Source organism: Petaurus breviceps, unplaced genomic scaffold (genome assembly GCF_028583685.1).
Source record: "Petaurus breviceps papuanus isolate PSGF00001 unplaced genomic scaffold, PetGlider_PUasm1.0 355, whole genome shotgun sequence".
Classification (NCBI taxonomy): domain Eukaryota; kingdom Metazoa; phylum Chordata; class Mammalia; order Diprotodontia; family Petauridae; genus Petaurus; species Petaurus breviceps.
In genome coordinates, this window is record NW_027186289.1 from 473,400 (window position 1) to 496,678 (window position 23,279).

At 45.2% G+C, this 23,279-nt stretch overlaps 1 protein-coding gene across 2 annotated transcripts in view; it reads left to right on the plus strand.

Annotated features, from left to right (window-relative positions):
• ISOC2 (isochorismatase domain containing 2) overlaps positions 1–23,279 on the plus strand; it is a 184,661-nt gene that overhangs the window by 114,404 nt on the left and 46,978 nt on the right. The window lies entirely within an intron of this gene.

A 23,279-nucleotide genomic window follows, 5' to 3' on the forward strand; every position in this document is an offset into this window, starting at 1 on the left:
CTCTCTCTCCCCCTCTCTCTCTCCCTCTCTCTCCCGGCTCTCTGACCATCTCTCTGACCGCTCCTTCGCCTCCTTTGCTGGCTCCCTCTCCAGATCAGTCCCTCTCACCATAGGGATCCCTCAGGGCTCTGTCCTGAGTCTTCTTCTCTTCCCCCTCCATACCACTTCACTTGGGTATCTCCTCAGCTCCCATGAATCTAATGACCATCTCTGTCGGCCGGTGGCTCTCCAGTCTACCTCTCCTGACCCAACCTTTCTACTGAACTGCAAGCCTGCAAATCCAGCCACCTTCCCGTCTCAGGCTGGACGTGAAGTAGACCTACACTCGACAAGTCCCAAACTGAAGGCATTGGCCTCCTCCCCCAGATTCCCGGGCCCCCTGCAGCCCCAGCTCCAGTCTCACCTGCAGGTCCCCAGGCCTCCCCAGTCCCTCATCTCCAGCACCTTCCTCTCCTCTCTTATTTCCTGGCCTGTACACATTGTGGGCTTGTCTTCCCTACCAGATAATCTGTAAGCTCAGGACTGAGTTCAAGGCCTGGCCTTTGAGGAGGCACATGGTGAGTGCTCAATGTTTTTTGACTGGCTGAATTTCAGAGCTTGGAGGATCTCTCAGCCCAGAGAATAGACCCTCCCCTTTCCCTTCCTCTGCTTGGGTGCTCTGAAGAAGCCCAGCTCTACAGAGGACCCGGGGGCCCTGTCTGAGCACAGTGGGCAAGCTGGACACTGCCTCCTGGATGCCTTCCATGGACACACACCAAAGGGCCTGGAGGAAGGAGCTCTGAGATCTAGTGCTGCCCTCCCACCTCCCCCAAAGCAGGGCCTTAGATGCCATCTTTTCTTTAGCAACAAAAAGGCTGGGACCTCACCCCCAGGCTGAACTCAGAGCCACAGGTGTGGGCCACCAGGGGCCTCATCCCCTTACATCTTGGGGCAAAGCAACCAGGACCAGGCTCTCTGAGCTATCACTGACCCTGAGGCCACCTCCACCTGTAGGCTTCCCAAGGATAGGTGCCACCGGGTCACCCTGTGACACCCAGGTCAGAACCATTTAGTCTGACCTGGGTGGGAACGGGCAGTCAGCCACACAGTAACCAACCATACACAGCCAGCGTCCTGGTCTGGGATACTCCCACGCTCATCTCAGGACCTCAGAGCATGGCTCTCTGACCCCCTCTCACCTCTGCCCAGTCACTTTCCCTCTCTGCTATCCCCTCTGGAACCCTCTGCAGCCTCTGCCCACTTCCCCCTGGACCTCATCCTCTCACACGCTTCCCGTCTTCCTGGACTTAGAGAAAGCGCGTCATCCTGCAGTCAGTGGGCACTCCTTCTGAGCCAGGAGAAGGGGCGGGCACAGCCTAACTCCCTGGTGCAGCAGCCCCCACGTGGAGGCTCCTGCCCACAAGGTCCCAGTTGCCCTGATTCAGTCCACTGGTCCCCTGGCCCATCTGCATCCTAACCCATCCCCTCTTTCCCCTCCCTCCCTGGACCTTTGCTCCCACAGCTGGAGAATCCTGGGCTGGCTGCCTTCTGAGCACTCAGCCGCCATCTCACCATCACCCATACGCGGAGCCCCCAGGACCCAGAGCCCCGGGATCCCCCTCCCTCCTCCACACCCTTGTCCTTGAGTCTCCCCCTCTGCCTCAGTGCTCCTCTTCACCGGGTCTTTAATGCTTCTCCCTTCTTTCCATCCCTTCCCTGATTTCCAGCCTCCCTTTCCTCACTTTCCATGCTGGCCCTCAGCCAACCACTACCTTTGGCCCCTCTCTTTCCTCCACTCATGACTTGGCAGTCCTCGGCCCTCGTGGCCCGAGCCCTCTACCTTCTCTGCTCCTACTCCTGAGCTGCTGAATTTGGTGCAAGGAAGTCAGGAAATCCTTTCATTACACATTGACGGGATTTAATCTCAACTAGGCTTTCACTACTTCCCAGCAATCCATGGCTCCCTAGTACCCCTTCCCTACCTGACTCTTACTTACCTATTCCAGACTAATCTCCCCCTCCCCTTCCTCACAATGTTAGCGTTCCAGCCAAACTGGCTTTCTTACCATCTGCGGAAGAGATCATACCCACTCAGTCCTCCATGTTGGGAATGCCCTCCCACCATACCTTCTCCTCCTGGGACCCCAGGCTTATACCCCCTTAAGACCCAGCTCAGGGGCTCTCTCCTACAGGGGGTCTCTCCCATCCCTCCAGCTACCAGGGCTCCCACTGAAATGACGCAATGTGTACTACGTAGTTGATGCTGGACCCTGCCAGCAGAATGTAAGGTCATTGAGGGCAGGCACTGTCTCAGTCAATAATTGAAAGGAACTGAATCTGTTTGCCCCCCCTCTCTCAGCTGCTCCCCAAAACCTTTCAGTCCATTTGACAAGCATTTATGAAGTGGCCACTATATGCCCACAAAGACAAGAACAAGAAATGGGGCCTGCCCTCAGAGGGCTTACCTCCTACTGGGCAGAGACAAGCCCATGGAGAAGTCATTTTTCTACATATACAAATCCATCAATAATCATTCATTAACATGCCAGGCAATGTGCTAGACACTGGAAACATGGCCACATAGATGGGCAGCCCCTGCCCTCATGGGGAGCAACTTGTTCACAGCCATGAAAACCCAGACAGGGACTGAGCCCGGAGTGACATTCCTGTAGGGGACTTCCAGGTGAGAAAGCTCCCTTCACCAGTGCAGGTTGCCACCTTCTCTACAATGGATAGTCTCAGAGCCCTGAGAGGTGAAGGGCCTTGTCCAGTTGCAAGGCCAGGAGGCAGCAGGGGTAGGAGACTTGAGCCCAGGTCTCCCTGGCTAGCAGGCTGACTCTCTGGTCACCACTCCACTACCAGATAAAACAAATACAATCTGACTTGATGAGGGAGCTAGAGGTGAGGAGGCAGAATATTCTGGGCAAGGGTCACTGCCTGTGCAAAGACATGAAGGAGAGAAAGAGGTGTTTCCAGGAAATAGCACGAGGTCCAGTCCGGCAGGAACATGGTGTGCTTTGGGAAAGTCATGTGTGATCAGCCTGGAAAAAGAGGCTAGAGTCAAGCTATAAAGGGCTTGAGATAATGAAGGAGTGGCTGTGCTTTATTCCATAGGCTAGAGGGAGTATAGAGTGACCTGGTCAGGGAAGTCTCTTTGGCAGATGTTTGGAGAATGGACTGGAGAGGGAAGAGGTGGGAAACTAGGAACAGGTGATGAGGGCTTGACCTCGGGCAGCCACTGTGTGAGGGGAGAGAAGGGTGAGGATATGCGATGAGTTGGATGGAGAGCGGAGGAGAATCGAGTTTGGAGCATGGCTTGGAGTGGCCTGGCCAGAGACAGGGGAGTTTGGTCTGGGGAGAGGAGGATGTCCCAGGGGAGATGCCCGGCATGGCGCACTACAGAGTGACAAGGGCTGGAGATGCAGGCATGGGGTCAGCTGTACTGCAAAGGTCATTGAATCCATGGGAGCTGGCTGAGATTATCAGGGAGAACGCAGAGAAAGAGAAGAGGGTCCAGGACCGAGGGCCAGAGCATGAGCATTAGCAGACAAATCAAAATCCCAGCAAAGCAAAAAGATCTGGGAGGAGCACATATTCAATAGTCTCCAGGACTGCAGCTTAAGAATGAGCAAAGTCCACTGAATTGAGCAGGAAAGAGAGGATTGGTGATGCTTCAGGGAACACAGGGAAGGGCTGGGCTCCTGGTCTGGGTGGGGGCCTGACTGCTCGGGCTGGGAACAGAGCCAAAGCAGATGCCAGTGAGGCATTTCCAGGAGCCCAGCCCTGAAAGGGAGGAGAGATAGAGAGCAAGAATTCAGGGAGACAGCCGAGGAAAACGGAGAGCTTTTAGTGATGAGGGATCTTGGCCATGTTCATAGACTTCAGAGGAGCCCAGTGCAAACCATGAGGCTGAGAATTAGGGAAGAAGAGAGGGGATGATCAAAGGGCAGCCTCTGGGAGGAGATAGAATGGGATCAAGGGCATCAGGGGAGAGACTGGCCTTGGTCAAGAAGGAAGGTTACAGAGATTACCCTCCAAAAATGGAAATCCTCACTGCGGGACTTCCCACTGGGCAGGAACAGAAAAGGCGGGGGCAGCAGGTGAGCCCCCCAGCCCCCAGTCTCCAGGTTCTTGGCAGCCCCTAAGGAGCCATCAGCCAGAGGACACAATTTAGCTCACAATTCAGAGGTGGGGAACCAGGGGCCTCAAGGACACATGTGGCCCTCTAGGTCCTCAAGTGCAGCCCTTTGACTGAATCCAAACCTCACAGAACAAATCCCCTTTGTGAAAGGATTTGTTCTGTAAAATTTGGCTTCAAGTCAAAAGACCGCCCCCGAAGACCTAGGGGGCCACATGTGTCCCTGAGGCCAGAGGCTCTGCATCCCTGAAAGGTTATTGAAGACACAAGGCAGTAACACAACACTGCTTCATCATTATCCTATCTAACATTCCTATGGTGCATAACGGTGGCCAAAATCCTTTCTGTATTCCTCACTTGACTCTCCAATAACCCTAGGAAGAAAGTGCTTTAATCAACCCCATTCTACAGATGAGGAAACAGGTTTGAGAGGGGTGAAACTGGCCCAGGGTCACACAGCTACTGCATTGTCTGAGCAGGGTTCAAACTCCAAGTCCAGAATTCTATCCACCTATGTGCAGTCAAACGGTGGGAACATTCGCTGCTCTGTTAGAGGCCCTGCCCAACGCAGGATGGCCTGGTGCTTCAAGTTTGGAAGGGGAACAAAATCAAGCAAAGGGAGATGTATGTAGCCATCCATAGCTGGGAAAGGAGCGTGGAAAGGACACGGCACCAGCTGAAGAGCATCTCAGGCACTAGCCAAAGTCTCTTCTGATGTTGTTGAGATAACAGTGCGGAGAGGATCAATGCCGAGAAGTCAAATCCTGAGTCAGTCTGGGGGGAGTGAAGCAAGGAAGTCAAATGAATTCAGGGAGGAAATGCATTGGGATTGGTGAAAGACTCAGACATGCCTTCAGGTGAGCCGAGTCAGAATCAGGATTCCAGGCATCCAGCTGGTTTAGTGACAGACCAGGAAGCTGCCCTTTGGGGACTATTGAGATCTCTCTCCTCCTGTTCCCACGTTGGCCAGAGGATGATCTTGTAAACTCTGAGAGGTCACCAGATTTGGACTTCCCCGTCAGCATCGATCAGGACATCCCCAGAACAGTAGTTGCTGCTGATGGCAGGGTCTGGGTCGGGGGCTGAGGTACACTCTGAGCCCACAGCAGATGGAATCCTCCAGAACCTTCAGAGCCCATCCCAAAGCCACACCATGAGATGAGAAATGAATTTTCAGTAAGGCAGACTTATGAGATTATCCTTTGCCTCACATGTGACTCACTGCCACTGAACCCTATCTTCTTAGGGACCTGTGTGTGCATGTCCCAGACCTGAAAGGAATTTGTTTTTGTGCCAGTTATCTCTGCTATAACTGTGCAGTAAATACCCCGTCAACAAGTTCATTAAATATACCTCTTGATTTGACAGGGAGCACACTGGTACTGATTCATAGGTAATTATCCTAGAAACCCCAGTGCCCTTCTGAGGAATCTCTAAAAGAGCTGAAGGCGTTGGCAGGTGCCGTCGGCCCTTCTGCTGGGCCTTGGTCCGCTAATGCAGAAGGCGTCGGCCCTTCTGTTAGAGCTGGACATGACGGGAGAAGGCAGAGGCTGCCTGTCATGAGCTTCCTCCTCTCTCCTCCATATCTTCAAACACTGCAGATTGTTACCACCACCACCCTTTTCCTGCTTTGGTCTAGTCTCTGAAAAGGAAGTGACCCTCTTGTTTATCAAAGCCAGCTTCCTTCTTTGTGTAACTAGATCACATTACTGCCCATCTTTCCTAGCACTTTGCCCTATTGATTTTTTCTCATCTTCAACTTCTGTTTATCTATAAGCATCTTCCTGGTTTCCTAGAAACATGCTCACGTCCTTCCCACAAGATGAAGTCCAAAGTTTAAAATGATCTAACACCAAAAAGACCATAAAGAGCCACTAAGGGGGCAGGGAAACTCAAGACACAAATACAAAAGTCCACGATGACTTAAAAAATCTCTGCAAAGACTCAAAGAAAAATATGGACTGGACACAAGCCCAAAAGCAACTCCTAGGCCAGTTAAAGCAAGAGCAAGTGAAACAAACAGATATAAAAAAGAGGAAAAAAAATTTTTTTAACAAATTAAGAATGGAAGAAGAAAAATGGAAAAGAAATGAGAGTTATCCAGGAAAGTTGTGAAAAGAGAATGAACAGCTTGGGGAAAGAGATGCAAAACCCATGAAGAAAATAACTAAAACTTGAAAAGTAGAGCTGGCCAAATGGAAGCTAATGACTCCATGAAACATCAAGAAATAATTAAAGTTAAAAGACCGGAAAAAATAGAGGAACTTGTGAAATATCTGATAGGAAAAACAACTGACCTGGAAAATAGGTTGAGAAGAGATAACTAAATAATGTGGAGATTTTCAAAATTGTCCAGTCTGCAAGAAAAACCATTGAAGCAGAGCTCTGAGCCAATGGTAGTTTATTGAAAAGTCCATGGTCCCCTCTAAAGAAGTAGACTTTGGATCTTCCTCAAATCTGAGATATCTCCTTCCTCCAGGGCCTTAGTTTTGTAGTGTTCAATACCCAGTTGGAGCAGGCCAAAAGTACAGTCTTATTTGGTGGATAGACTTTGCCTTTGGCCCTCTATTAGGGTCTATACAAAATACAGAATCCCATTGGTTGACAAATGGGCTAATGAGCAGACCTTATCAGACCTATCTTGACCTTCTAGGAGGTCTTACCAAAGTCAATGAACAAGCTCATGGAGTTGGGCTGATAAGTAGATGTCAAAACATCTATGTAGGCTGATGGGTCAGTAGAGTGGCTGCAGTCTGGGAACCAGGGTCCCTCACTAGTCCAGTGCTCATGATCATCTCCCCACACTGGCCAATAGAGGGATGACAAGGGATGGAGGGGCAACAAAAATAGCTGGAGCGGTCACCTCTGCCATGCTGGGCTTGGTCACCATAACAAGGGAAAACAAGGGTAGATATCCTCTAATTAGCTTCCTATGATTAAGGAAGTGAACTTACATTGGGTAGTTCACAGCTCTGAGGCCTAATATCAAAACTTATAATCACCACCCCTATGGAATTATATCAAACTGATTGGAATAAAATAGGAGTTCAATTAATCATCTATCACAATAATCATTGGTCTTCCTGAAAGCCATGAACAAAGAAATAAAAAGAGGCTTGACATCATATTTCAAGAATTTTTAAAGGAAAATCATGCAGATATTCTAGAACCAGAAGGTAAAGTAGAATTTGCAAGTATTTATCACCTCTTAAAGAAACTCTAAAATGAAAACCTCCAGGAATATTACAGCCAAAATTCAGAACTCTAAGATCAAGGAGAAAATACTGGAAGGAGCTAGAAAGAATTCAAGCACCATAGGGCCACAGTCAGGTTCACACAAGATTTGGTAGTTACCACCATAAAGGAGCAGAGGGCTTGGGATTTGATATTTCAGAAGGCAAAGGATCTAGACTTACAGTCAACAATAACTTACCCAGCAAGACTGAGTATAACATTTCATAGGGGGAAAATGGATATTTAATGAAATAGAGAATTTCAAGCATTCCTAATGAGAAGACAAGAACCGAACAGAAAATTTGATGTTCAAACATATGACTCAAGAAAATCATAAAAAGGGGCGGCCAGGTAGCACAGCGAGTAAGAGCACCGGCTCCAGTGTTGAGAAGACCTGGAGATCGAATCCCGGGCTCAGACACTTAGCACCCACCCAGAAACACCTGGCCGTGTAACCTTGAGCAAGTTACTTAACCCCAATTGCTTAGGGGCAGCCAAGTGGCTCAGCGAGTAAGAGCACTGGCTCCAGTGTCGAGATGACCTGGATCAAATCCAGGCTCAGATACTCAGCACCACACCCAGAAATAACTGGCCATGTAACCTTGAGCAAGTTACTTAACCCCTATTGCTTTAAAAAAAAAAAATCATAAAAAGGTAAATATAAATAAAATATCAGAAGAGACTTAAAAAAGTCTTTGCATTATTATATGGGGAAATGATGCATGTAACTCCTCAGAATATTATCATCACTAGAAGTCTTCCAGGGAGTCTAATTAGAGATCCTGGGCATGATTCTATTATATTTGGATGATCTCAAAAGAGAAATGGAAGGGCAAGGAATAGGAATGTACTGGGAGAGAAAGGAAGGAAGAAGAGGAATGAAGAAAATTATCTCACATAAATGGGGCAAGAAGTTTATACTATGGAAGGTACAATAGTGGGGAGTGGGCAACACATGAACCTCATTCTCATCTGAACTGGTTCAAAGAGGGAAGAACAAACACACACAGCTGAGTACAGAAATTCATTCTCCCCAACAGGGAAGCAGGAGGGAAAGGTATTAAAAGAAAGAAGAGGATGGAGAATAAGAAGGAGTAAAGATTAAGGGAGACAGAGATCAGAAGCAAAATAGACTCTAAAAGAGGGACAAGATTAAAGAAGAGAGAGAAGGATAAGTATGGGGAATAAGATGGAGGCAAATAAACTGTGAAAGTGAATGAGATAAACTCACTCACAAAACAGAAGGGGATGGCAGGATGGATTAGAAACCAAAATCCAAAAACGAAATTGTTTACAAGAAAAATACCTGAAACAGAAAGATACACATAGAGTTAAAATAAGGGACTGGAACAGAATCTAGTATGGCTCCGCTTAAGTAAAAAGGGCAGAAGTGGCAGTCATGAGACAAATCAAAATTACTAAATTAAAAGACATAAACAGGGAAACTATACTTCACTAAAAGGTACCATAGAAAATGAATTAATATCAAGACTGAACATACATGTACCAAATAGAACAGCACCTAAACTCTTAAAGGAAAAATCAAATGAATTACAGGGGGAAATAGACAGTGGAACTATAATAGTGGGGTGCCTCAATTTATCCTTTTTATATCAAAATTAATCTAGTCACAAAATAAACAAGAAAGTAAGGAAATGAATAAAATGTTAGAAAAGTTAGATATGATAGACTTTCAGAGAGTATTGAATGGGAATAGAAAGAAGTATGCCTATTTCTTAATTATGCCTAGCACTTTTGCAAAAACTGACCTTTAGGGTATAAAAATCTCAAATGTAGAAAAACAGAAATATTAAATGTATCTTTGTCCAACCATAACATAACAAAAATTACATTAAATAAAGGACCTTTGAAGCAAATATTAGAAGTTAATTGGAAACTAAATAACTTAATCCTAAAGTGGCAGGGGGGTGGGGGGAAACCAAGTCTAATGAATTCTTGAGCTTGTGTTTGAGTCCAGAGACTTGTGACTTGCTCTGAGTTCAAGGACTTGTTGAGCTATGTCCGAGTCTGGACTTGTTGACTCGTTCAGATCCAGAAGGGTGCAAAGTCCCCTCTGGACAAGTGTGCCATATCTTTCTGCAAGAAGAATATTTGGCAATCAGTATCAAGAAATATTGCTGTGTTTCCTACAAGAGTCTGGGCATGCAGGAAGCAGCCTTGGCAGTTAAGGCTGTTACTGATAGCTATGTTTAGCTAAATGCAGCCGTAAGAAACTGGTGATCTTAAGTTCACTGTAAAACTTTCCATGCATAAACAAGAAAGATCTATAATCAATTTTACTACTCCATTAAACTAGCCTTGTTGCCTAACTATGCTTGCCTAGCTCAAACCTTGTGTTCACTATACATCCTATACTGTCAATTGCTGACACTAAAGAATGGGTTGGTCAAAAAACAAATCATAAAAACAATCAATAATTTCATTAAAGGCAATGACAAAAATGAGACAACATACTAAAATTTGTAGGATACAGCCAAAGCAGTACTTAAGAGGACAATGTACGTGTTTACTTACATCAATAAAAGAGAGAAAAAGTAAATAAATGAATTGAGTATGTAAACCAAAAAAAATTTAGAAAACCAACCAATTTTAAAACCCCAGTTAGACATCAAAATAGAAATCCTGGAAACCAAAGGAAAGATTAACAAAATTAAAAGTAAAAAACCATTGAACTAGCAAATAAAACTAGGACCCAGTTTAAAAACAAGCAAATAATAGAATAGATAAACCATTGGCTAATTTTATTTCTAAGAAGAAAAAAATCCAATTACCACTCTCAAAAATGAAAAAGGTGAAGATCAAATAAAAGCAATTATTAGGAGTTATTTTGCCCAATGATATGCCATTAAAATTGACAATCAATGAAATGGGTATTAAGATCCTATTTCAGTCATAAAAAGAATTTCATAGGATTTCTCCTTTACCTATTTTTTCCAAACAGTTTATGTAGGATTGGAATTTATTGTTCTTTCAATGTATGGTAGAATTCATCTGTAAATCCATGTGGTCTTGGAGATTGTTTTCTTAGGGGTTTCATTTATAGTTTTTTCAATTTCTTTTTTCTAGGCTGAGGATTTTAAGGATTCTATTTTCTATTCTGTTACTCTGGGGGGTTTATCATTTTTGTAAATATTTATCTATTTCTTCCAAAACCAAAAGCAAGGATAATCTATAATGGGGACAAACCAGACACCTTCCCAATGAGATCAGAGGTGAAGCAAGGATATCCATTTTCAGCTATTCAATATTGTACTAGAAATGCTAGTTGCAGCAATAGTACAAGAATAAGAAACTGAGAGAAGGAGAATAAGCAATGAGGAAACAAAACTACTACTTTTTACAGATGCTGTGATGGCAAAGTTGAGAACTCAAGATAATCAACTAAAAAAAGTAATCAAAACAACAATTTCAGAAAAGTTGTTGTTCAACTTTGTCTGATCTTCATGACCTTATTTGGAGTTTTTCTGGCAAGGATACTGGAGTAATTTGCTATTTCCTTCTCCTGCTCATTTAACAAATGGGGAAACTGAGGCAAACAAGGTGAAGTGACTTGCTCAAGATCACACTGCTAGTAAATGTCTAAGGCCACACTTGAACTCATGAAGATGAATCTTCCTGATTCCAAGCCCAGTGTTCCATGCACCACCTAGCTGCCTTTCAGCAAGGATGTAAAATAGATCCAACATTTATGTATATATATATATATATATATATATTTTTTTTTAACTCAGCTGGAAGAGCTAGAAAAAGAAATTCCCTTTAAAATAATGAAATACGGTATAAAATACTTGAGAGTCTGTCAAGACACAAACAGGAACTATATGAACACAAGTACAAAACACTAATCACACAAAGATGAATCAAAATAATTGGAGAAATATTAATTACACAAAAACAACATGAGTGGGCCAAGTCATTATTTTTAAAATGACAATATTACTTAAATTAATTTTCTTATTCAGTGTCATACCAATCAAACTACCAAAGAATTACTTCCTAGAACTAGGAAAAATCATAACAAAATTCATCTGGAAGAACAAAAGGTCAAGAATATCAATGGAATCAATGGAGAAAAAAAAAACCCAGGAAGGAAAGTGACCAAGCAAAATCAGATCTCAAACTATACTGCAAAGAAATGATCATGAAAATAATGGTCCTGGGTAAGAAATAGATGGTGGGTCAGTGGATTAGATTAGGTACAGAAGCACAGTAACCTAGTACTTGACAAACCCAAAGATCTGAGTTATTGGGGAAAGAACTCACTATTTGACAAAAACTGTTGGGAAAACTGGAAAGCAGTCTGGCAGAAACTATGCATAGGCCAACATCTCACACAATCTATGAAAATAAGCTCAAAATGGGTACATGATTTAGACATAAACAGAGACATCATAAGCAGATCAGTGGTGCATAGAAGAAATTACCTGTCAAATCTATGGATAGAGGAAGAGTTCATGACCAAACAAGAGACAGAGAGGTTCGCAGGTGATGAAGTGGATAATTTTGATTTTTTTTAAACTAAAAAGTTCTTGCACAAACAAAACCAATGCAGCTATAAGTAGAAGGAAAACAGGAAATGGTCAAAAGATATGAATAGGCAATTTTCAGGGGAAGTACTCAATGCTATCAATAGATGTGGGAGGGGGGGATGTGCTAAATCACCAAAAATTAGAGAAATGCAAATTAAAATAACTCTGCAGTAGTACCTCACACCCATTAGATTGGCTAAAATGGCAGAAAAGGAAAATGACAAATGCTGGAGGGAATGCAGGAAAATAGGTACCCTAATGTACTGTATGTGAATAGAAAGCAATTTGGAACTATGCCCAAAGAACCATAAAACTGCACATACCTTTTGACCCAGTGATACCACTACTAGGTCTTTACCCCAAAAAGAGGAAAAAAAAGATAAAAGGGGCTCATATGTACAAAAATATTCGTGGTCGTTCTTTTATGTAGTATCAAAAAATTGGAAATTGAGGAATGCCCATTAATTGAAGAATGGCTGAATAAGTTATGACAAATAAATGTGATGGAACACTATTGCGCTATGAAGGGGATGGTTTCAGAAAATCCTAGGAAGATTGGTATGAACTGATACAAAGTGATGTAAGCAGAACCAAGAAGACAATGTATACGTAACAGCAATATTAAAAAGATAATCAACTATGAAAGAGAATTCTGAACAAAATGACCAACCACAGTTCCAAAAGATTAATGATGAAATATCCTATCCACTCCCAGATAGAGGGCAATATGCACATTGAAGTATATTTTCCTTTTTCAAATTTCCCTATTTTTCTTGCTTTTAAAAAAAATATGGCTAATGGTATAGATTTGCTTTGTATGACTATACATATCTAAAATAAGTTTTGCTTTGCTTGCATTCTCGGTGAATAACAGAGGGGAGAGTATAGGGAGAGAATTTGGAACTGAAAATAAAATAAAATTGAAAAAAAAAACTCAATAAATGTTTCTATTGTATTTCATATCCCTGCAATCTCCCTTCCAACCCCACCACTCAATGGAAACAGCTCTGAAAGGTTGCCACCAATAGTTGGCCACCTTTTCTCTTCTTCTTGACTTCTCTGTGGATCTTTTGGTGCTGTTGACCCCTATTCTCCTGAAGACTCTCTCCTCTCTAGGTTTTCATGATGCTGATTTCTCCTGGTTCTCCTCCCAACTGACTGACCATTCCTTCTCAGTCTCCACTTCCTGACCCCTAAACATGTGTCTCAAACCAAAGTCCACTGGTATGGGACTATCTCCTCACTGGAGGAAATCAATGCCTGTGCCTGTATTGGAGCTGGGGGTGTTGGCGGGGGTGGGAGAAGAGTTCCCTTCTAGCTTCTGGCTTCAAGAAGGAAGATGGATGAGGCCAGCCCCACTTCAGGGTGCTGAAGGAAAAGACTCTGGGAGGAGCCAGCAGTCTCTGTCATGTTGCTGTCCCCAGCTAGCCAGATTTGGGGGAATCTCCCCTTGGGGGTGATCCAGAATTTTGTCTTGGTGGAACTGAGTTATCTGGCTCTCAGAGGGAGAGCTGCTTCCCTCCGTATTGTCATCTCCAATGAAGACCTTCCCTGATTTCTGGGGGTTTAGGGGTTTTGCTGTGCTGTGGCTCACTGCTATGGGTGTTCACTGGAGTGGGTATAAAGCTGGGAGGCCTCCTGCTCCCCTCATCAATGAAACAGGGACTGGAAGTTAGCTCGAACCTAAATCATATCTTAGACTAATAAGATTGAAGGGAGTGGATGGATAGACTTCTAGCTCCGTGGCCCCTCTCTCTGAGGAGAGGAGAGTGACCCAGCTTGTGGCCTCAGCCTCCTGACCCCCTGTGATAGCAATGGCAATTAAAGATTCCCCTGTATTGGCTTGGTTTTCAAATTGATTGTGTTAAAAACCCAGAGCTTGTTAATCCCACCTGTGGGATGGACTTGTTGATGTGAAAAGAGAGTCCTGAACTGGGAGGAGCTGGTGACGTAGATTTGGAGAGACACAATAAAGAGGCAGAGGAACCTTTTTTGGAAGCAGCACCTCGTGGAGGCAGAGAGAGAGACTGAGAGGATTGAATTGCCCTGGACTTTTGAGACCTGCCCCCTGAGCTGCCAAGGACTGAGGAGACATGGCTGTTTTGCTGGTACTTTGTCTGTCTGTTTTGATGTTGTTTTGCCAGATTTGTCCACTGGTGAAAGACAGTCCTGTTGTTGAAGAAGTCCTGGAACCTGGCTTTTGGTTAAGAAGACCTGACATTGTCCTGCAGACAGAGAGTGAATACTGTCCACTGGTGAAGGACAGTGCTGTTGTTGCAGGGGTCTGGGAACCTTTTTGTTGGTTCAGAAGCCCTGAAGAAGGATTTTCTTGTTGTATGTTTACAGAAATCCTGGGAGAGGGTTTTGCTAATGTTTTCAGGGGTTCTAGGACTGTTCTACAGACAGAGGATGAATTAATGAAGAGACTGGCAATGTATCTTGTGGCCTTGCTGAGCCTTGTCTCCCCAGGAACTAAGATTGCTGAGAACTTGCCTCGTGTCAAGATGAAGAAAAGACCTCCATTTGGGTATTAAGTGCTGTGTTTAAACTTGATGTAACTCTGGGGTAGATTCAATTGTGATCCAGGGGTGGGGAACTTTTGACCTTTTTGTGTTCTATGGTTGAACAAATGAATGTACTTTACTTAGATTGGAAACTAATCTCCATTTGAGAAGAGGGGCTTTGTGGTGGACTAAATAAAGGTACAGCCTAGGGATGGAGAAGTATTTAGAACAGGGACTTTGTAATTGATTGAATGATTGGAAGGTCCTGGGGTGGGGTAGTTCTTGGGGATTATTTAATCACATTTAGTAAATGCTGTATTTGGAATGATGTCATGCTTTGACCTTCTCTGTTCTTGGTTGGTCACTGAATAAAATGGAGAGCCCCTATGCTGGTATTCTGAACCTTGGGAAGCTGCCTTTCCTTGGCATGACATTACACCCCCCTCCCAGCAGGGATGAAAGCCTCCCTTGGAGCACAGTAGGGGAGAAGAGGCTGGAGGTGTCTATTCTGCCCCCTCTTCAACCAACCAAGGACATGCCCATGCTGCATGTGGGGAACAGTTTGCCCAAGATACGCAAGCTCCCAGACACTCTGTCCTGTCCTCTAAGATCACACATTTAGAGCTGGAAAGATCTTTGGAAATGTTCTAGTCCAATCCCCTCATTTTACAGGGGAGGAAACTGAGGCCCAGAAAGGAAAAGTGACTTGTCCAAGGTCACATGGGTTGGATTTGAATTTGTGTCCTCTAATTCCAGAGCTCTCTCTGACTACACTGCCTTTTCTTCTTTCTCTATACTCTCTTCCTCAGAAAATCTGATGGGCTAAAACAATAAAAATAATGAACATTTCCATAGTGCTTCACAGAGCTTTACGCTTTTTATGTTTAAAGTCTGCAGATGACCATCTCAGCTGATCCTCACACCGACTGTGGGAAGGTAAATGTCATTGTTACAACCATTTTACAGAAGAGGAAACTGAGGCAGGGGCTGGGTTTGTCAGTCGCCTTTCTCGTATCCCTAGCTTCGCACAGAGCAGCAGGCATGTAGCAGGACCTTAATAAGTGCCTGACTTCCTCCGGTCATGCTGGCTCCTCACCTTCCTCTCTTTCCTCTCAGCCCTAATTTCCAGCTGGCTCCCTAGCATCATCTCTCCAAATCGTCCCCTTCCCTGAATCCACTGAGCCTCAGCTCTTTGTCCAGGCCCCTGCAAGCACCTTCTGCCTCTCCCCTTCTTCAGGTCCTCCTCCACACAGCTGCCCACGTGTGCCCCAACGGCAGCCAGAGAGGGCAGCAAGGGAGAGGCTCCCACCGGAAACCCAACAAGACTTTACAAACTTGGTCAATATGCACATGATAGCCAGGCTTCAGACAAAGATGAGACCAGGTAAGGATGTTGGAAAATATACCTGAGAACGTAGGTAAGGAAGAGCAGGAATAAGGGGAGGCAGGGGCCAAAACCGTGGATGTCTCAATGGTATATACATTCTTCAAGAAAAGGTTCAGTAAGGAGCTGGCCATGGCAGGCAACGAATGCCATCACCAAAAGTGAAACCGAGGACACAAGTCTGCTGAGTCAGCAGCCAGTGAGCAAACCATGGCCACGTTAGAGCCAAGATCAGAACCCATGCAAAGCTGGGAGGAAGGATGGTAATATGGGGATGAGTCATGCCACTGGGTCCTGACCTTACTGGCAAAGGAGAACAGGCAACAGTGGGGCAAAGGGCCAGGGCCTCTTCCTCCCTGGATCAGGGAAGCCAGAAAGGCCCAGACTGGCCACCCTCCCCCAGCCTGTGGATCCCCTGCCCCAGATCCCACACACCCTCAGCTTCTCCTCTGCTGCCCCCCCCCCCCCAATGGAAGCGCCCAGAGGGCAGGGGCCAGACCTGGCACATAACAGGCACTCATACATGCTCCTCCCTCTTTAATTCCCCAGTAAGAGTAGGAACAGGGGATGGTCTCAGGCTCATGAAGGAAAGGGAGCCCTGGGCCATCAGGGCTGGCTACCTCTAACTGTCAGGATGTCCTTCCTTATTTCAACTGAAATTTGCTTCCTTGGAATGTTCACTGTTGGGTTCGCCCTGGGGGTGTCCCAGGACAGGTCCAGTCTCCCTTCCCCAGCCTGATCACCCTCCTCCGGACACTCCCCGTTTATCAATGATCGTCCTAAACTATTCCCCCCAGTACTGAATGGAGCACCCCAGATGAGGGAGCCCTGACGGGGTAGGGCCCAGAGGGATTATCTCCTCTTTATTCATAGAAATCTGACTTCTTTTCATGCAGTCCTACATTGCCCCACTGATTCATGTTGAGCTTGCTATCCACTGAGACCCCCAGATCTCCTTCAGACATACTTCTATCTCTGCCTTGCTTCACCTGTCTTATATTTACATTTCTTTCTTAAATCCAAAAGTAACACTTTACATTTATTCCTATTAAAAGTCCCCTGATTTGATCTGACCCAATTTTCTATCAAGATCTTTTTGGATCCTGACAGTCCTGCTATGAGGCAGTGTGGGCCTAAATTGAAACCCCTCCTCTTCACCTCTGCCTCAGTTTCCTCTACTCTAAAATGGTGCCAGTAATATCCCTTCTCTCCCAGGGTCATAAGATGCTTCCTTAGCACAATGCCTGGAGAATATGCATAGTAGGTGCTATGTCCCAACTGACTATTATTATCATTATTACTGTGACCACTCTGCGCCTCTGTTTCCTCTCTGTAAAACAGATGTAAATAAGGTAGAGATCGGCCTGGAAGGGCCCTTCCAACTCCTCAGAGCTGGTTATGAGCTGTCCTCCCCAGCTTCAGATCACAAGCCAGCTGGATAAAGATGGCCTTCATGTCTTTATCCAAATCATTTGTCACCCAGGAGAATTCTCCTTACTCTTTTATCTCTTCACACCATGATTTTCCTCTGCATCCAAAGGCCATAATGGTTCACCAAGGGAGACAGGCAAAGTAACTTCCAAGGTCCTGGCATCAGAAAAGGATCAGTCTTCCCACCCCACCCATCTGCAGTCTCCAAAACCTTCTCTAGTGGGACCAGATGGCAGCCAGTCAACAGGTGATACCCGAGTCTGGCGGTCCCTTTCTCCTCTCTCCTCTGCAAAGTTAAGGCCGTGATCTAGGATGGGGCAATGGTATCATAAGGACCCATGGGAAGTGAGGGGTGAAAGCATCCAGGATGAAAACCATGAATGAGTCAAGGTGGCACGGCTTCTCTGCTTCCCTCACTCCCCTCACGGGTCTGGAAGCAGGTGAACTGAGGGAGGCACCTCTCCCCATGAGTCTGGTGCATGAGAGGTCTATCCCCACCCCCACTCCTGGTTCCTGGTTCCTTTTCCCCAAGCCCCAGGGGCTGCTCTCAGGAGCTTTCTCATCTGAACCCAAGATCTGGGAGGGGGAGGGTTTCAGGGAGACTTTATCTGAGGCTTTTGCATTTTATCCCATTATAAAAATTCTTTGTGATCCCACCAAACTGAGTCTATGTGTTCCAAGAAAGAGTGGCCGGCTTCAGTGAAGTGAGGGCGCTAAACCACATGTAAATAGTGGATTTCATGCCTTCATCTTTAGCCATTACTTTATACCACTGGCTTCCCTCAAGTGGAACCTGGTTAGTAAGAGGGTAGAGGCCAGCCTTGTCTGACCTGGGCTCACACTCTTATCCTTGTGTGGGTTTCCAACCCTGTTAAAAAGGGACAAGCCACAATGACCCCACGGGACACACTCTGAGCTGGTCGGCTAGATAATCAATGCAGTAACAAATAGGTGGGACTGGGACAAGGGTCCCACACTGGGGCTTTTCCAGAATATATATATTTTTTAATGTTTATGAGTTCTTGAGTTAAAGGATATTTCCTTTTCAGCTGATTTTTTCTTGCTGAAAATGCTGGGCTTTTTCTGAAAATGCCTTTTTTTTCTGGTTCACAGTTTTGGACTTTTTTCATTTCTTCACTGAAATTGTTTAAGAGTCTGGATTTTGATCTTTTTCCTCCCTCTGGATTGACCACTTTATTCCATAGGATCCTAAATGCAGGGAGCTTGTGAATACCGTTGTTTGTGAGAACTGTGCCCATCCAGCCCTCGCTTGTCTCTGGGCTCTGGGCCTAAATCTGCTGTTTCCTGGACATCTCTACCTGAATGTGCAATGGGCATCTTCAAGGCAACGTAACTGAAACAGAACTCATGGTCTCCCCTCCCGAAATTATCCCTCTCCTTATCTTCCTTTCCTTTCTAGTCACTCGATATCACAGCCTTGGCTTTTCAAGCTCACCTTCCATATCCAATCAGTTGCTGAGTTTTCTCATTACACCCCCATGACATCTCTCCCACACTCAGCCCACAGCTAATCTAGTCCAGGCCCCATAGACTCAAGATAATCATTGAATATCATTTTTGGACCAGAGTCTGAACTAATCAGCCAGAAGAAGAGCCCGGACCCAACAGCTTCTTTGTTGTCTGAGTAAACTCAGAGAATCCCTCTTCCTATGTCAACAAGGCCAGATGGGGCTGACTTAAGATCATTTTTCCTCCATTTATAACCATTAAGGATGAGACTCTTAACCTGAGACACTGTTTTGAATAATGGGACTTTTCCTGATCTTAATATTTTTATTTTATGGACATATACTATTTGATGGCATGTTAATGGTAAAGAAAACACCAATGTCCTGGGTGTAATTTCAACCAACACTTTGTCAACTCTCTCATCTTATTGTATTTACCACCTATTCGGTTAAGAAAATTCCTTTCTCATAATACAGTTAAACATATATGGGGTTCATAGTTTTGAGTGACATAAACATTCCTGAGTTGGGATTGTTCTGAAATGTTTTGAAGTCTGGTCATTCTTGTTATCAGACAGTCAGAACTTACATTTTGGCCCCTTGCCCATGCAAGTTCACTAGCTTTAAGGGAATAAACAACATGGGTTTACATATCACCTAGCCTGTTTGCCTCTTTCAATCAAACTTTCAGGTCAACTCTCTCTAAATGGAGGCCTGACTTCCGGCCTCTGTCCCCTTGCCAACTCCTTCTGTGTGCCCTGGTCAAGGCTATTCCAAAGGACACGTGTGGAGCCCCAGCCCCTTCCTGCTGGCTAGTGGTCCATGGCTGCCCACCATCCTTAGGTTAAAATACAAACGCCTCTGCTTGGCATTGAAAGCCCTTCCCCGCCTAGTTCCTGTCTTTCTCTCCTAGCCTGATTGCACATTATCCCTCCTCATGTCCACCAACTGGCCTGCACAACCTTCCTTCTCTCATGTTCCCACTGGCCCCAGGTCTGGAATGCTCGGTCTCCTCCCCTCCTTCAATGATCAACGAGGACCCTGCCTTCCAAAGGCCTTCCTGACTTCCTGTGCTGCACCAGGAGACCCTGCAAGAGCTCACAGGTGAGACCTTTATGTCCCCCATTTTGGCATTTCTAGCCCCAACCCCACATAGAAGGTTAGCTAATAAAGGCTTCCAGATGAACTGTGCCTGTTGGAGGTAAGACCATAATTCTGCTTAATTCCATGGGCATGGTGACCATCACCAAGGCCTGCCTTTTCACATGTAAGTTGTGGGTGTTTGCTGTTCAATTATCATTTGCATATCTGTTTCCCTTATTTGATTGTTGCCAGGATATTTCAATGCTCCTTATTTGCATGACTGATTTGAGGAATGCAATTTGGAGGTGCTCTAGAGCGAAATGGAAACCAGAGCTTTAGCAAAGGTCAGGAAGCAAGACAAACAGAAACAGGAAGAAGTCTTTTCCTCTAAGTACAGCAGAAGCCTAATGTGGAAATCTTCTAAAAGCTGGGAGAGATTTGGGGAGGCTTAGAGCGAACCCTAACAGGTTCAGAGAGAGAGAGAGACGCCCCTGTCTGGATGGGGTGGTGACACCACTCTCCGTCTCAGAGATTTCATGGTGATTCTGATGTGAGGTAAGGTATACTCCTATTTCTCAGCACTGTACTTGCTGAGCCCCCACTGGTATGCTTCCTATTTGCACAACATTAGTCCATTTCCATGGAATGGAAAAGGATTTGTTAAGCACTTAGTATGTGGCAAACATTGTGCAAATGCTGGAAATACAAATAGAAAACCAAAATCATCCTTACTTTCAAGGAGCTCAAACTTCATATTTGATAGACAGCTAGGTGGCACAAGGAATAAAGTGCTAGACCTGGAGACAGGAAGACCGAATTCAAATCTAACCAGACACTTGCTAGCTGGGTGAATTGGGGCAAGTCGCTTATCTTCTGCGCCCTCAGTTTCCTCACCAGGAAGATGAAGATAATAATGGCATCTACTTCACAGGGTTGTTTCAAAAATTAAATGAGATAATGACTGTAAAGCACCTAGCACAGTGCCTGGTACACAGTAGGTACTATTTAGATGTTAGTTCTTACTATTGTTCGGTTCGTACCAGATGAAAATGCCAGGTAGTAAGTAGTTAGGCAGATAGGACCTGCCCAAAAGGATAGTTGGCTCAAAAGTCAGAGCGCAGGTAGGACACCTCCAGCAGAAGTACATGGTCATTGACTGCTTTTTCTTTTTATTTCCCATCACTGACTCTTACTTAAAAATAGACCAAAGCAGAGATAATTAAAGCCTTCAGTAGAAGTCAAGGGCAGGAATGAACAACCACAGAACTCAATGGAAGATAAAGACTTGGATAAGCATAACATTTACACAATAGAAGACAATGATTCCAAAGCAGACTGTGTCAGGGGAAGAGTGTAAACCCAGAGAAACCTGACAGGAAAGTGCAGGAGCAGGGACATCCATTGGGGAGCGGGAGAGAAGCTCACAGCCGTGGCGGGCAGCCCTTGATGTCCAGATTTCACCTGCTGGGCAAAACTGCTTCTCTGTTAAGCATCTGCTCCCCTTCTGGTGCTCACAGAGCTCCTGCAGAACAAATCCACCCCTCAGGTGGCTGACAAAGGGATCGACTTTTAGCACACACCAGTCCTCGGGAGAGTGCTGAGAAAGTGTTGCACTTTTTCAGTAACAAATAGTTCCATGAAGCCTGAGAACTACTATGATCCTCAGATCTACTTTAGGACTCCAAGGAGTTTCTGTCTCTCAAATTTTAGATGGCGATAGGGCCATGTAGACTTTCCTCAGTAAGACCTTCAAATAACAGAGGAATCTGTTATATCATGTTCCATTGGCCCTTATCAAAACCAGGCCTCTTTTCACAGCAAAGTAGATGCAATGTCTGCCTTTCTCACTTTGTGTCTACTTCTAGGGTAGGAGAGGGTGACCCGGCACACTTCAGAGCTGTCCCTTCTCTTGGGGCATCCCTATTACTAGACAGTAATAACACCAACCACCTCTCCACAAGATTCAGCTCTAGATTCAGATTCTAGCACTCAGAAAATCAGCTTCTCTTTTCCATTCAGCACGTCTCCTAGCCAGTCTGCTGGCCAGCTCCTACCCTGCCAGCTTCTGTCTTGTGCCTTGTTAAGGCACTCTTCTGGCTTCCTCCTGCACCTTCTGTCCCCAACTCCTGCTGAATTCATCTTTCTCCTCTTGTCCCTTAACACTTCAAATCGGTGCCTTCATGTGAGCAGTGACCCACATAAAACTCACCTCATCATTGTTCTGCCTGATACAACCCCAACAATCCTCATATTGATGGGGTACCTGGGATCTAAACCAGTTTGTACAATTGTAACTGCAATTGGTATTGTAAAATTGTAATCTGTGAAATCCCTTTCCCAGCCTCTGGCTCTGCCCCTTCCCCCTATCCGAACTCTGCCTAGGCAACACCTTGGGACTCCTTTGTTCTTACTTAATCTCTTCATGTCTCCTCAGGTCTGGCCCAAATCTCATCTAAACTATCTGTGCACTAAAGTCACAAGTTCCTCTGGGTCAGCTCTAACCTTTATCTATGCACTGAGGTCCCTTCCCTCCATCCAGTCAGCCCTGACCATGGCAGCCCTACCCTTTAAAAGTAAAAGCCTGTGCCCCTCTCACTGGCAGGTCCCCTAAAGGACTCTTGCCCGCTTCTCATGGAAGCGTAACAATAAACTTCTACAAGTCTCACTCCAATTAAGCCTGAGACCTTGAATTCTTTCCAGAAGATATTGCCGGTTTTCTGGTCTTAGATAAGATCAGAGTTCCTGCTGAACCTATTGGGAGCCATCCCTCAACAATATCACATTTCCAAAGTTCCCAAACAATTGTTTGATTTATAATTCTTAAGTCATAAGGGACTTCTGACCAAGATGATTGCCTAACTGCCAGCTTCCCCACACCTATCCAGCAAAATCCTATAGAGTTCACCTCAGACCAAACAACAACCAAGGAATCAAATGAAAAACAACAGTAAGGAAGGCTTCCACCCCCAAAACTGCACGGAAAGTCAGCCAGGAGCCCGTGGGCAATAAGGAAGACCCTGCTCCTGAGGTGGGGAGGAGCAGAGGGGCCCCAGAGAAAGCTGGAGGACAATCAGAAAGACTCAGAGGAGGGACCGTGGAAGCCCCTGGGGGTACAAGTGACCAGGATGGGGCCAGCCAACAAGGTACCATGGCTCTCAGATAGGGACAGCACAGGACTAAGGCCCACATCAAACTCAACAGGGAAACTGGTAAGAATGGTGGAGGGCAGGAGTAAGAGGGAGGATAATACCAGGGAGGGAAGAGTCAGGAGCTAAATAAACCTTCTGCTCCAGAAGAAAAGCAAAGATCTAGAATCCAAGATTTTCTCTTAGTTGAGTAATGGCTGAACAAAACTGATATATGAGTATTATACCATAATTATATATGTATGTATACACACACACACACCATAAATTATTAAATAATGTATTATGTACACACCATAATTATATAATTATTATAACCATGAGCTACTATACCATAAAAAATTATGAAAAACATGATTTC